The sequence below is a fragment of the Uranotaenia lowii genome, chromosome 3 (genome assembly GCF_029784155.1).
Source record: "Uranotaenia lowii strain MFRU-FL chromosome 3, ASM2978415v1, whole genome shotgun sequence".
Taxonomy (NCBI): Eukaryota; Metazoa; Arthropoda; class Insecta; order Diptera; family Culicidae; genus Uranotaenia; species Uranotaenia lowii.
Window position 1 is genome coordinate 221,483,153 of NC_073693.1, and position 11,672 is coordinate 221,494,824.

At 43.1% G+C, this 11,672-nt stretch overlaps 1 long non-coding RNA gene across 1 annotated transcript; it reads left to right on the forward strand.

Moving 5' to 3' along the window:
* Positions 1–3,711: 3,711 nt before the first annotated feature.
* On the forward strand, positions 3,712–4,195 carry LOC129758089 (uncharacterized). The gene is made up of 2 exons (XR_008739887.1): positions 3,712–3,792; positions 3,855–4,195. It is a non-coding gene; the product is annotated as an uncharacterized LOC129758089 (long non-coding RNA).
* Positions 4,196–11,672: the final 7,477 nt, after the last annotated feature.

The following is an 11,672-nucleotide window of genomic DNA, read 5'->3' on the forward strand; positions in this document are numbered from 1 at the left end:
ATCTTCCATGATTCCTGGCTCGACGACTTCCAACTGTCCTTCAGGTAAGACGATCTTCCAATCGGCTCCTGGTCCGACGACCTTTCATGGTCCCCGATCCGACGACCTCCATCATACTTCTGGTCTCGACTCCCTTTGTTGAGATTTGACTAATCGAAGCAATTGATGGGACAAATAACAACAGAAGAGTACAGATTCAAATTTGAAATTCAAAGCTAGCTGGCGAATGATGGATAATGTGCAAAACGAGACCCCTTAGTGGTCATATCACCTCTTATTCACAATTCCTATCTCTACCTCCCTGTGGTACCGGCTAGGATGCGAATAACCTAAGCGGAGATCGGGTACCCAACCCCGGTGGATCCGTTGGTCGCATGCAGACTGAGAAAGTGGCCGCACGCGACTGTTCTCCAGGTCAGGGGCAATTCAAACAGCGTCTGTCTCGCAGCGAGCGGCTGAATTTATGAGCGGCTTGAAATTCTGGGACTGAGCGAAGTCCGTTGGCCTAACACTGGAGAACACAAGACACAGTCTGGACAAGTACTGCTTTACTCTGGATACGAGGAAAACACGCTATTCGGGAACGAGGAGTTGCAAAGGTTTCTAACCCGTGTACTGAATCTGGCTACGATTATTCTTTCGTTTATCGGTTCCCATCTTTTGAGGGCTGCATGCAAACCAATTGGTTTCCTATTAAGCCCGCAGGCCCATGCGGCCCTCAAAAGATGGGCACCGATAAACGAAAGAATAATCGTAGCCAGTTTCAGAACACCTTACAATGGTCCAGTGTTATGCGCCAACTGACGTTGCCGATTTGCAGGAGAAAGAGCAGTTTTACAGTCAATTCAACAGCGTGGTAGAGAAAATTCCGAAAGGTGACATTCAAATCCACTTAGGCGACTTCAACGCAAAGATTGGCTCCGATAACCAGGACTTTGATCGAATCATGGGCGCCATGGTTTAGGACAGATGAGCGAAAACGGAGAGCTGTTTGTAGAATTTTGTGGCAACAACAACATAGTGATCGGTGGATCGATCTTCCTCCATCGACCTGCACATTAGGTCAATTGGGTATTCCGAGATGGCCGAACAGAAAATCAAATTGAAGACACCTGCATCAGCCGAAAATGGAGAAGGAGCCTTCTTGATGTCCGCACCAAACGAAGTGCAGACATTGCATCTGATTATCACTTCGTCCTTAGTGACATACGACTGAGAGTCGTGTGTGTCCAGCGGCGAGAGGAGAAGGTCGAATGTCGATACGACGTCAGCCGGTTGAAGAATCCAGAGGTGAAAAGGGCATACGTTAAACAGCTTAAATCCCGAGCCTCGGAACTGCTGACAGTCGAAGAACAGTGGCGTAGAATCAAGAATGCCTTTATTACGACGAGCCATGGTACTCTCGGTAAAGTCTGTGGAAGAAGCAGTGAATGGATATCGGATGAAACCTGGGGGATGATGGATGATCGATGAAAGGCAAAATTCGGAATTGAGCCGGCATGTACCAGTCAGCCAAACCAGCCGACCACTTACGACATGCGGAGCTGGAAAAGGCAGTTAAACGAGCTTGTAGACAAACTCCCTAGCCGAAGAGGGAGAAAGAGCCGCCGCCATTGGAGATATCCGATTACTTTATGACATTTTTCGCCGCCTTAGTGGTGCAAGAACTAATGCAAGAAAGCCGCTGAAAGACCGAGCAGGTCACCTGGAATCGATTGCATTCCTGCTGAGATGCTCAAAGCCGACCCTGCCTTGTCAGCACAAATGTTGCACCGTCTTTTCGCTGACATTTGGGATACTGCAACATTCCCGGCCGACTGGATGCAGGGTATCCTCGTAAAGGTCCCGAAGAAAGGAGACCTGACCGAGTGCAGTAACTGGTGTGGCATAACATCGATCTGTACAACCCTCAAAGTACTCTGCAAAGTGATCCTGAACAGAATCCAGGAGAAAATCGACGCTGCACTCCGACGGCAACAAGCTGGATTCCGATCCGGACGATCATGTGTGGACCACATCACAACGCTACGAATAATAATGGAACAAATCAACGGATTCCAAGACTCTATTCTGCTGGTGTTCGTTGATTCGAAAAAGCATTTGACCGACTTAACCACGAAAACATCTGGGCGGCTCTAAGGCGACGAGGAGTCCCAGAGAAACTAGTCCATCTCATCGAAGCACAGTACGAGACATTTTCGTGCAAGGTCTTGCACAGCGGTGTCTTGTCTGATCCAATTCCGGTAACTGCTGGAGTGAGACAAGGATGTATCTCATTACCGCTACACTTTCTCATCGTAATAGATGAGATTTTTACTGGATCGAGGATTGCCGTGGAATCCTCCGACAATGGAGCAGCTGAACGACCTTGACCTGGCAGACGATATTGTTTTTTGCTCTGCGAAGTAGTTCCACCTCCCCGTGGTGCAGAGTAGAAACGTGTCTGCAGCCAGAAACGTGTCGTTGGTGCAGCCAGCCCGCCGACAGCTGTGTGCCGAGTGTGGCGCACAAAAGTGGTGCGACTGGGTGCCTTAGTACCAGTGCTCAGTTGCAAGAGGGAAGCGTAGTCACGCGTAACGGGTAGTCGCGACCCCGATATGCGGGACGACCAAGTATTCGAGCGGGTTTTGTTCGGTCTGCTTTTTTGGGGAGATTCCTGGCCCCAAACATGTGGCTCCCAGGGGTTGGGCCTCAGACTGAGTCTAGAGGAGTCGAGACGGAGAACGCGTTAGGTGATGTGAGTATCTCCAGACTCGGACGAGGCGAGTTGTTCTCATCTCGAATTGGGTCTGGAGACGGATCGAAAGAGGGCCCTCAAGAAGACAAGAGGCCGAATATGGGCCTCGAATCACGAGTAGCGGCGAACGGATTGCCACCCCGTGAGTCGCGAATCGTGACAGTGGAGCGCTTTGTGCGATTAGAGTCTCCCATCCCATCATGGGTGCAGCCTTCGTTGCAGGTCCGGATGGGAATTATGGCCAGGGGCCCAGGTGGACTTTGTGGTGTAGGGGTACATAGTTTCATGATTCACCAATTGCACCCATGGACCCAGAGTAGCAAACTGGGGGGACGCGGTGGGTCGCCGTGCCTTGGAATACAATCCGTTAAAAAGAATTTACCACCTGGGTGATCAACAAATAAAAAAAGACGATATTGTTTTGCTCGCCCAAAGACAACAAGACTTGATTGGCTTCCACATAAATTATCGTAAATAGGCTCTAATAACCCAAAAATTTGTACTCGTTAGAGTTTTTTTTTCTATTTGGATCCAATATTGACACTTAAGAGCGGCTACGAAAAAATAAATCTAGGTAGAACTTTTTCTATGAATTAAGAACACTAACTTGATTGAAATGCTTGTCAAAAATAAGAAACTTAATTTTTGACGGTCGCCATGCCGAGAGGTAAATCATCCAAAGGAGTTCCTATTTTTGTAAGTGCTTAAACTTTGCAACAAGATTTTCCTACCAGGAATATCCTTGCTCTTTAAAAATGTATGTTCCTCAATATATACTTCAATCAACGAACGAAGAAGCTCGATTAAGTATAAATTATTTTTTGTTTTCATGTTGACGAATTCGCTAATCAGTCTCACGTTGATGCAGGAGTGACTTCACGGTACTATCATCACCGGTTTAATCATAGCTTCACACAAACATGGAAGATTGAATTTTGTTTTCGTTTTCAATTTCTCAATCCATGGTTTTTACCTGCGTTGAATTAATTTCAACTGCTCTTGCTAGTTGCGGTTGAGTTTTGTTCGAGGAAAGATTTTTAAACCTGCTCAAAAAGGTATGTTTCAAACGTTTTGTTTGATCATTGGTTTAACTGTCAATCATTGTTATTTATTTCAGAATGGATCCAATTATTCGAACTCACAATTTCACCAACGAAAAACCTGACAAAGCTGATCCAGAAACGTTACAATGGAAGACCAATTTTTGGATCGATATAGAATGCTTCTACAGGAGAACCAATTCAATCTGGTTACTATTCCTAGGATTTGTTATAGCAGTTTTGGTGCTTTTGGTTGCAGGATTCCTTATTACGACAGTGATTTTACTCGGAACCTTTTACTTCTTCGTCATGGAACAGCACCACATTGATACACTGGAATTCAGCTGACATCTTCTCGTTCCCAGCTTATTTAGCAGCGAATAAAGTGATTGTGTAAATAAATTTAATCCAAACCCCACAGTGACCGATTGCCATCCTTTTTAGCTCAGGAAGTTGATGATTAAAAATTGTTAACCTTCCACTGGCCACTGGCGTACAATCAACCGGTAGTCAGTGCATCGGTTCAAATTGAATTTAAGAGTTAGTAAACAGCAGCGTAGGGAAACTCTCCGGTCGGCAAAGACTAAATAAACCAGAGGCCCAGTATCAATCATCAGAAGAAGACCACCTACGCTCGTTTGTTCCGTAAGTCGTCTTCGTCTGTGTTTCGGAATTAATCGTTCGGCTTCAATATTTTTTTACCCATGTACGGACAAATTTTTTAATTGAAAGATGAGAAACACCCTATCTGCCCCACCTACACTGGTTTGGTTAGTTTTTTTTTTCAACGGATTGAGGAATAGAAGTTAATTAAAAGCGTAGCTTAGCTAACTATAGACAATCAACTCCGTTCATTGCAGTCTCCTGTATCTACTAACAAACGGCTTTGGATTTTGGGTGGACGCAGAAAGACTAGGTTTTAGGCGATTCGACCTTTCGCTGGGCCATAGGTTTTCCTTTGATTAAATGTAGCACATATACCTTGCTTGTTTCCTGTAGTAGAGGGAAATTTTTAAATTAGCTATAGCTCTCCGGATAGAAGTTTGCGATAATCTATGTTAATTTCAAAAATCAGGGATATTTTAAATTGCATATTGGGCTTGAATATTTTACTTAAAAAAGAAATAAGTAAAAATCTGAATAATACGCAAAAATATGATTGTTGATTCTGATTTCAGAGCATGGATCAGAAATTAAAAAAAAAAACTGTAAATGGTAAATAGTCTGAAAACCAGAAATATGGCCCTGATGTAATGTAATGATGATGTAAGCTTCCAGTTTTTTAAAACCATTATTGTATGGAATTTTTTTGTTGATTGCAATTTGTCTATAACAAATTATAGAACCAAAAAATTATTTTATTGATATTATCATTTTAAAGGGGTTGTGACGCAACGTTGGAATGCCTAATTGTTTTTTTAAGAATTTGAAATAAATATATAATAAAAATTTATATAACAGTCCTAATTTGTCATGTTTCAAAGTTTGTACTTATAAGATTGTTATTTTACTTCATTCTAAATGAGTGTACGTAAAAAAGCGAACAAATTACCTGACACAAACAAGTTTCCCTGCCGTGAACGAAGTTCAAGAACAAATGCAATTGATGCAATTCTATTCTGATTTGAACGACGACGTTAATTGACTGCTACTGTTGATATTAAGTGAGGCACACCAATTGCTCTTTTATCAAAACTGTGTTCATCCAATATGAAAATTCTACGGTGGCCATGACCCGCCGGTCTAGCGTTTATTCATTGTTTATAAGAAGAACATTGAAATTTCAGAAATCATTGATTTGAATTTACTAGAATATGTAACGGTCTGTAGTTGACAAATAAAATGTATGCCTATTTGTCAGATTGTTTGTACAGTAGAATATCGCTTATCAGAGGTGTCGAGGGAAGGACCACCTGTGGTATAAGCGAAACCTCGGTGTTACTTCAAATGGGCTTGACACTAAATTTCGAGAGCAGTGTTCTATATACTCAGCTTCAAAGTTGAAGCACTGACCATACTGACTGGACAGTCGATTTCGTTTTTTGGATAATTTACGCACTCTGGAAACGATAGTACGCAATATCGATTCTAGAGTGCGCATCGATCGATTTGAAGTAATGCTATCCCAGTTAGAAAGTGCCACCCGACTTGCGCAAAAAACAGGCTATTCAGACGATAAAATCGTGCAAAACAGGTACATTTTTCCTACAGGGCATTTCTATCGGTTCGCCACCTGCCGTCGGTATTGCGAACCTGCTAAATTTGACGAAAAAAATTAGCCAGAAAATGATCGAATTTTTGTTCTAAGTGTCCTGTCAATGTGATCAGTGATTGAAGCATGGTATTATTTTCCTGGTAATACTTACTTCGACAAATATCTACCTGAACAAAATAGTTTAAAGCTAATAAGTGCTCATAAGCCAACTTGTACTTGTATTACCGAAAAATCTACATAAAGTTTGCCGCGACGGGAGTTCTTTTTTGCTTCCACTTTTTTTCTTAGTCCGTTATTTTCATCCCAGTTTCCAGTAAGCCTCGATAGAAAAGTCCAATTGACCCAATCATCTCCAACCTCCAGGACTGCTAAAGGGTGATACGGTCAAAATTTGGTCAAGGGAAAACCCGTGTAAATCGGTGAAATCGTTTATTAAAAAAAAAAAACAAATTAAATTTCTTTTTCAAGTTTAATTAGTCCTATTTAATTTTTGGCATTTCGGCGAGTTGTGAAAATTCAAGGTAGAATATTTAGAAAGAACATGAAAGTATTATAGGTGGAAAGATCAAAGCTAGAGCGCTTTGGTTAGAAGAAATTGAATAGTTGGTGAAAATGTGAGCAGGGCTTTTGATTTGTGAACAGCTTTTGAACTACTTGCGTGATTCTTTGCCGCGCGCCGTTTCAATGTTGATAGGAAGCGATGAAGAAACCCATCGCATTCCTACCCACATTGAAGCACGGACGGGTCGAACACATGAGATTGTGTCCGACCGGGCAAAAAATCACCCAAGCAGCGCTCACATGCAGAGATGCCAATATGCCTGATTTTTCAGGGATTGCCTGATTTTTCGAGGCTCTGCCTGACAACCTGAAAAGCCATTGCATTTCCCTGATTTTTCAAAAAATGCCTGATTTTTGCGAATGTGATGAAAAATGGGTAGTAAGGAACTAAATTAGGTACCATTATTGAAGTTAAAAAGCGAAAATGTGGCTGAATGAAACCAATCGAAAGATTCCCATTAATTCATATCTTAAAAAGGGAATGAAAAGGAATCTTTCGGCTTTGATTCAGTAGAATTATGCAACCAAGTAGGCCCACAACACAGTAAAAATGTAGAGTGATGACAAAAAAAAAAGGGTCATCACTTTTAGAGGAATTTCCGTTACTTATGTAGCCTGATTTTGCCTGATTTTTATTTCACCAGTTCCCTGATTTTTGAAAATATATGTTGGCAACCCTGCTCACATGTGCTGTTCTATTGCTAAGCCAATTCTATCGATGCGTGCTACTATTCAATTTCTTCTACCCAAAGCGCTCTAGCTTTGATCTTTCCACCTATAATACTTTCATGTTCTTTCTAAATATTCTACCTTGAATTTTCACAACTCGCCGAAATGCCAAAAATTAAATAAGAATATATCCCGGCGGCGATTAAAATAAGATAACAAGTTTACTTAGTATAAAATTCAGAAAAAAATATTCAGTTAGGCTTCCGCTTTTCCAAATTCGAATTGCCGGGCCTTACGCTTAACCCCTGCCATCAGATTTTGTACAGCCACCTTGTCTACCTTCTTCGCCGCAGAAAGCCAGTTTGCCTTGAACTGCTGCTCGTCCTTAGCAGTTTTTTTGGTCTTCTTTAGGTTCCGCTTGACAATAGCCCAGTATTTCTCAATTGGGCGGAGCTCTGGCGTGTTGGAAGGGTTGTTGTCCTTGGGAACCACCTGCACGTTGTTGGCGGCGTACCACTCCATGACATTTTTACCGTAATGGCAAGATGCCAAATCCGACGAAAACAGTACGGAACAACCATGTTTCTTCAGGAAAGGCAGCAGACGTTGAGACGTTGACTTGGTTGACAGTCCCGGAAGCTATGAAAATGCTGCTTTTCAAGCCACAGGTACAGATGGCTTGCCAAACCAGATATTTCTTCGCGAACTTCGACAGTTTCATGTGCTTGCAAATATCTGCTACCTTTTCCCTTCCATTTGCCGTATAAAACTCCTGTCCCGGAAGCTGCTTGTAGTCGGCTTTGACGTAGGTTTCGTCGTCCATTACCACACAGTCAAACTTCGTAAGCATCGTCGTGTACAGCCTCCGGGAACGCGCTTTGGTCGTCGTATTTTATTTATCATCGCGATTTGGAGTCACTACCTTCTTGTAAGTCGATAGTCCGGCTCGTTTTTTGGCTCGATGCACGGTTGTAGATGATACACCCAGCCAACGATGCCACATTTTCATCGGTATTATCAGTGTATCTCTTTCTGTTATATTGAGACTTTTATGGGTGAGAATAAGATACACTGATAATACCGATCAAAATGTGGCATCGATGCACCCAGCTTATTTGCGGCATCTCGGAGAGAGAGGTTAAGGTTTGGCTTGAAACTACCGGCAACTCTCTTTGTCGTCTCAGCGGCTTCCGGTTTTTGATTTCCCTCCCGATCCAGACTTCCTGGCTGCCGACAAACGTTCCCCAAACACTTTAATTACAATTGTAACGGTTGATTTGGCAACTTTTAGCGGTTTTGCCAGCTTTGCGTGCGAGTAGCTCAGATTTTAGCAATGCGCGAGCAACATTTTGATACGCTGCTTTTCTTCCTTGGACGGCATTTTGACAACTGAAGAGTTAATTCAAAAATTAAAATAGAAGCAACATTCTACACCGACACCTTCAAAATGAGGGGTGTTCAGGTTTTTTAAATGCAAAATTGAAAGAAATACGTCAAGTTAATATTGACCAAATTTTGACCATATCACCCTTTAGGCGAGACAACGGTCGACGAAATACTCCATCTCGAGTTTGTACTATCGACATCTTCCATCCGGGTTTGTTATCAGCTGCAGGACTGTACCTCGGGCTCAACCATTTTTTCTACTGCCCTCTATCAGTACTACTAGGGTTTCGACCGGTTTCGTCTCCCCGAACCACTTAGTGCGTTTCGTCAGAGTTGGCAGGTTCTCAAGAGTCCACCTCTTCCAGAACGTATTCAACTGCTTTTGAAGCTGACTCCATGCGTAGCTATGTAGCTTTTTTCTGCGTTCCTTTTCAACGATCGGCTGACCCACTCCATCGAAACTCCCCAGCAGGAAGTGGTTTGGAGTAATCGCTTCACTCTCCGCGGAGTCTAATAGCAAATACGTCAACGGTCTACTATTGACGATGGATTCGACCTCAACCAGTAGTGTTTGCAGTTTCTCGTCGTCCAGTTTATCGGGTTATGCCTCCAACAACGACTGCTTGACGGACCGGACCATCCTTTCCCAGGCTCCACCCATATGGGGAGCTGCCGGGAGCCACGTTGTGCTAATATTTGTGAATGTGGTTTCGACACCGGAGTTGATTTGTTGACGAAGTGTTTTATCGGCGCCCTGGAAGTTCGTCCCGTTGTCACCGTGCACTTCGGATGGGGTACCTCTTCGGCCGATGAATCGGCGTATGGCAACGATGCAGGATTCGGTGGTCAAGCTTTTCAAGTTACTCCTTCCAACTCGCACCATTAACGGACCAAAGTAGTCCAGCACTACGTACGTAAAGGGGCGGACTTGCGAAGACAATCGGGCCACCGGTAGTGGTGCCATCCTGGAAATCGCTGGTCGAGCCTTGTAAACAGTGCTCTGTTGACATTTCTTCGCTACTGTTCTAACCAGAGATCGTAGTGCTGGTACGTTTATACGTTACCATGCTTCCAGGCTTGTAAGTGGTCACCATCGTTTGAATTTTTCCGGAGACAACCACCACACATCGTTCGTGACAATCGTGGAGAGCGCAATCGTTTGATCGGAGAGCAAAAAAATGTCAAATGAAATTTTGATCTTTGTTGTGGTCAGTCGTTTGACTTTCATCCCTCTTGCGTAGATAATCGAGATAATCATTCCACATTGTTCGACCAACACATCCAAACATCACCCGGCGCTGCAGAGAGGCGAATTTTTTTTCAACAGGAGGGAGTGAATAGAAAAGATTGCATTTGCTTATTGAGTCTGTAAGTTCTGCTGCGTGAAAGAGATAGGCGATGTCGTCAACTATCGGAAATTATGGTCGTATGACCATCAAATTATCCCTCTCGTGTACCAAGTCACGAAATTTCGTTCAACAATCACACAAAGAACCAAAGAAGAATGAATGTCGTTTCGTTTGATGGTAGTCGACTGTTCGGCAAGTTTTCGGTCGCATTCGTTTGATGGTAGTCGACTGTTCGGCAAGTTTTCGGTCGCATTCGTTTGATGGCACGAACAATGAAACTGATAAAAGCAGGCTGTGCGACTGTCAGAGAAAATGTCGATGGTTTACAAGTCTGCATGCTTCATTAACCATGGTCTCGTTGTTGGCGTGATGAAATCTATGATGCAATTCATCGATGTATAAAAAGGTAATCAAGTGTTCCTTAGGAAGTATCACCGGAAACTTTGCACCTTTTACTGCAGTGATTCTTCCGTCAAGTCGAAAAACCACGTATTCGTCTATACTCGGGGTCAGTTGATAGATTCAGTTGGATTTTCAATCCACATTTGATCCTTCTTCGGCAATTTTAGTGGTGCAAGGACTAATGCTAGAATGCCGCTAAAAGACCGAGCGGGTTAGTTATTGACCGATCGAACAGATCAGCTCAAACGATGGACTGAGCACTTTGATCAACTCTTTTGAGTCACGAATAGCGATGGCCAACAGAACCCGCAGCTCAAAGCGCCAACAGTAAGTTGCATAAATGGCGTCCACTCGGAAGTGCCATAATTGGCTGAAATAGAAGCGGCAATCAAAGACATGAAATCCAAAAAAGCGCGTTGGATCGATTGCATCCCTGCTGAAATGCTCAAAGCCGACCCTGCCTTTTTTTTTTTGTAATTTCTTTATTTGAAACGGCTCATACCTTTAGGCTTTAAGGAGCCAAACTCGTTTTGTTTGGTTACAATTGTGTGCTTATATCTAGTTCACTTTTTGAAGAAAAGATAGAAGATAGATAGGGAAATGTGAAAATAAAAAGAATTATAGACGAAGATCGATAGCTTTTAGGAAAAGATATATTTCGAACATGTAGTCCAAGTCTATCACAGCCAGCACATCTCTCACTGGAACATAGGGTGGTTTTCCTCGGGCCCTAAGGGAGTCTATAAAATTCGTTCTGGCGACAAGATGGACCTCGCACGACCAAACAATATGCTCGATGTCATGGTAACCTTGGCCACAACCACATAGATTGCTGCCAGCAATATCAAAACGATAGAGTACCGCGTCTAAGGAACAATGATTGGACATGAGACGGGAAAATATACGAATAAAATCCCGACTCAAGTTCAATCTATTAAACCATGGTTTAAGGCTTACCTTTGGGATAATCGAGTGGAAGCACCGACCCTGCTCATCCTCGTCCCATTTGCGCTGCCAGTTGACAAGAGAGTTTCTTCGAGCCAAATAGTAAAATTCGCTGAAGACGATTTCACGTTGATACGTGTCGCCTTCCATCGCTCCCACCTTTGCCAGAGAGTATGCCTTCTCATTGCCCACTATCGAGCAATGAGAGGGAACCCAAACAAAGGTGATGGTAAAGCGACGTTTTGATAAAGCACTCAAATTATTTCGTATCTTCTCGAGGAAGTACGGCGAGTGCTTTCCCGGTTTTATCGAATGGATTGCTTCAACAGAGCTCAGACTATCCGTTACAATATAGTAGTGTCCATCTG